Source organism: Cariama cristata, unplaced genomic scaffold (genome assembly GCF_000690535.1).
Source record: "Cariama cristata isolate BGI_N322 unplaced genomic scaffold, ASM69053v1 scaffold69, whole genome shotgun sequence".
NCBI classification, from domain to species: domain Eukaryota; kingdom Metazoa; phylum Chordata; class Aves; order Cariamiformes; family Cariamidae; genus Cariama; species Cariama cristata.
In genome coordinates, this window is record NW_009637150.1 from 19,567 (window position 1) to 23,918 (window position 4,352).

The window sequence follows — 4,352 nt, forward strand, 5'->3', positions numbered from 1 at the left end:
GCATCGTATCAGAACAGAGTGGGATGGAGCTGGAGGAGGCGATGGGGAGCTGCGCTCTGCTCGCTGCCGACGAGGTGGGGTCGAGCAGGGGAAAAGCCTCGAGGGCTGATAAATGAATTAATCGGTGGGGTCTGATGAATTAACCACTGTGGTTGGAATTGGGGGCAGTTTCTGGCTCCATCGTGGGCATGAGGAGCGGCAGGAAAGAGAGAGATGGCTGCGGACCTCGCTCGCTCTTTTGGCCCAGGCAGCTGTCTGGACACCGGCAGTCTCAGCACAGCCAGGGAGGGCGAGGACTTGGGGCATTTTATTTTTTTAGAGGGGCAAGCTAAGGTCCTGCTTCCCCGAGGGCTGCCAGCTCCTTGGGAGCGCTCCCCCAGGCAGCGATGGGTTCCCGGTCTCTTCCCCCCCCACCCCTGGCCTCCCTTGGACAATGTTTCTGGTGACTTCTTCGGGTCACACTGAATTTGTCCCCATCCATTTCTTTTCATTCAACAGTTTGCTCGCTCTCCTCCTTCCTCTACGTGTTCTTCCTCTCCACAGTAAAGCCCCCTGCCCAAAAAGCCCAAGTGCCATGGCCTAATCCTGCTGACAGTCGCTCATGCCACCAACCCAGCCACAAGACTCTGTTCACCCCACCGGCAGCATCAACCACCCGGGTCCCTAAACCTTCCTTGTGGGCTCCTGTCGTCTCGCCATGAACACATGAGCCGGTCACCGCTGTCCTCCCTGTTCCTCCTCCCCATTACAGCCACATCACCTCCTCCTACACCAGTGCCGGTGGTCCCATGGGTCCCACATCCCCTCAGGCACACGCGGCCCACCTTCTTCATCATCAAAGAAATCATCCCTTCAGCTACCACCTACCTATTTAACTTTCCAACCCTGCTGGGTTGCTCTCCTCCCAGCTGGCATCGTATAGTTACGGGTGACATCGCTGCACATCCCCAACCCTTTTCCCAAGGGTCTCACCCCTAAAATTCACGTGAGGAGCTAGGACGTGTTTGAGAGTAGACACAGCAGAGAGGAATCATGCACAGAGGGGTTGGTAGGAAGGGGATGGGGATGGCGCAGCCTTGGGTTGGGGGTATCCGGCTGGGGTCATCCACTCCTCCATCCACCGAAGCAATCTCACCCCACATCCCCGTTGTGCGCCCAGGTCCGGTCATTACCAACTGGCTGTGCAGGAAGACTCACACCCGCTGCAGCCTTTAACCAAGGGGGGGTCTCTTTTGGGTGCTGGAGGCCCCCTCGCTCCCCGGGTGCCCTCTCTCCTTGCCTGGACTGGCACCGGGGCAGTGGGAGCCAGCGCCGGTGCTGCAGATGTGCCCCGGCACCATCAAAGCGCTGCAACCCGGAGTTATCTCTGCGCACGTTAAGGACCAGACAAGCCTACTGCATCAAGGCAGTGAACGCAAATTTGGGGGCTTTAATTAGCCGAGTAGGGAAACACTGCTCTATCTTTAAACCAATCTATGTATGTTTAAAGGGAAACTTAATCAGAGACTCAGAAAGAATAAGAGAAAACTGAACTCAAAACCATTGTATTGCTTAGCGGCACTCTATTGAGCCAGAAGTCTTTTTGGAAAAAAAAATCCATCCTCAAAAAATCAGATCTTGGAGGCGTCAGGGCTCACATTGATGGGAGGCTCCCGCTTGCCAAGGCGTTAGGAATTGCGGAGCGGGTAGGCAGGGACAGCATCCCTCAAAGGAAAACTTCTGGGGGCTGCCGGACCGCTGCCGGACCACTGCCTCCATCCCTTCCCGACCCCCCGATACCCCCACGCCTGGCACCGGAGCCGTGCCCCGCGGCGAGGCTGCTCCCCCCGGGGCCACACAAGTGCCTCGGGAAAGGCTTTCGTCCTTCTTTCGATACCTTCTCGGCGCTGGGCTTTTTTTTAGTGTAACAGCTTATTTATTCACACATTCCTCATACGTTTATTAGTGACTAAGGAATCGGTTGTGCCATCCGCCATAATTAAATGTATCAAATCAAATCTTGGCTGTCATTACAGACGAGGCAGGCAAGCTTTTTTTTTTTTTTTTGCATCGAGCGTATAAGAAAATAACGATATTAAGACCTACGCCCAACAAGACGCACACCCGAATGAAAGCTGCACTGCAGAGAGGCTCAGGAGATCAAAGGTTTTTTTACCTTCCTTGAAGCTGTGCTTGAAACAAACAACTGTTTTTTTCAAAATCCTGCATTTTATTCAAAGCTCTGTGGGAGCTGATGTCTTGCCTGTTTATTTTCAGTTGCTAGTGGTTTGTCTGCAACCAAAACACGTCTTTCCTTAACCCCTTCTTCACAACATCGCTCGAGGGATGGGAGCCGTACGTGTCCTCGGGTCAGACCCTCACGATGCCGTGGACCCATCCTGCCCAGGGCAGCCCCAAAGTCTTTCATGCAAAGTCCCGTGCTGCTTTTCGGGGATGTTCTTTGAGTTTTTACCACCGCAACGTCTCATTACCGTCACCGAACCGAATTTACGCTGCTCGCAAGGCTCTGCAGAAGGGAGCCCGGCACTCGCTGTAACCTTGTACAGCTTGATTTTTAGCACCAAGCCCCATTTTAGGCAGAACCCATTAAAATCATTACGTGATACCATATAAATCTTCATCTCTCACATCACACGGTCAGTGACATTTCCTGACAGCGTGCTCCGTCATCACGGGACCTATTTTTAAAGCACTGGTTTGAAGTTGTAATGAGCATCAGGGATCAGTGTGTGGCTGAAACCACCCCTACCCCCAAACCCCAAAGCTTGTGAGTCATACATCCCGCACATTTAAGAGGTTTTGTCAGGAAATGAGAAAATGATGCTTTTTAATTCCATCAAAATGCACTTGTTGCTGTCTTAGCAGGTTCCTGTTGACCCCTGGGGTGCAGAAATCAAATAGTCCAGTTTTAACGCAAAATGAAGCGAATCTTTTGCTATTTTGCAACATGACAGACATTTCTGCGGTTACCTGGCTTCGAACAGGCACCTCCTCGAGCAGGAGCAGAAAACGTCCAACCTGAAGAGGCGAGCAGCCTTCACCCAAAGTCGTTACTGACCCGTCAGATTCATCGTGCCCTTAATAAAAACTTGAGGGCAAGCTTTAGCGTTTGACCGCTTACGTAAAGACTCGTATTGCTGCTTCAAACCATGACACAATTTAAAAATCAGTCATTTTTCCTAGAAAAATCAGCCGGGTCTGGACGCCAAGGCTGTATATCTATGCTGCCATAAGACTTCCTCTGCGTAAAACAGGGAGCCCTTTCGACCCAAGGGACTTTCCTTCCTACGGAGGAAATCAAGAAGGAACAAAGGTCACCGGGATCAAAATAAGTCTTTGCGCAAGAGCAAATTTGCCCACAAAAGCTCGCGCGTGAGGAGGGGCCGCAGAGCCCCCCTAGCCCACCGCCGTGCTGGCAGATGGGTGTTGGGATGCGAAAGCACGGCCAAACCGGAGAAACGGGAGGGCTGGTTTCCTAAAGTGCTTCGTCATTTCTAATGGCTTCGGCATCAGCTGCGGGTTTAGGAGTGACTCATCTGCGCGGGGCTGAGGAACGCTACAGAGAGCTCAATTTTCGATGGCTAAATGAATTGCCACCCAAGCAGTAGTCAGCAGTATTTAATAATTGCGTTATACGTGAAGTGATAAGACAAAGTGATGCAGCAGCATGGCCGATGACAGAGGAAGAAGCCAGCGAACGCTCGTGCTGGTTCCTCTTCGCTCTCATGTCTTTGTGTTGGGCATGGAAGGGAGTCACCATAAGCAACCGTGGGACCTCCCCAAACACAGCAGCTCATCTAGAAAGATGTCTTCACCACGACTTCAGATTTACTCTATTCCAAGGTTGTCTCCAAGCAGCAGAAAGCCGTCACGGGACTGCAATTCGGTGCAAATCATTAGCGTAGCCCGAACCACGACATAGCCTTTGAAGGCCAGCAGCTCACGGGAGTGGAGGGTGCTCTTGTGGTCGGTCGTTTTTCTAAGATACCGTGGGCTGTTTTGGGGAAACTGCCCTGGTTCCTGCTGCCTTCAGCCAGCTGCAAGGCTTTGCCACGAGCATTAGTTTCTACCACCCCGGGGTTTGGGTTGCTGGGGCCACCACTTTGGTGCTTGGGTCAGCATCTCTGCGGGCATCCCCGTATCCGTAGCTGGCCGGACAGGTGTCAAAGGGAGGATGTACTGGGGAGAAAGAGGTTTGGGGATGTGCTCCTCTCTCCTCCCCACCCTGCCAGCACACCGAGCAGAAAGTAAAAAGGCACGGGGCCGTGGGAAAGGAAGGGAGGTCGAGGGTACGGGTTGCATTCGCTCTGCTTTCCCGTGATGGCTGGGAGTGGACGAGCAGCAAAACGCCG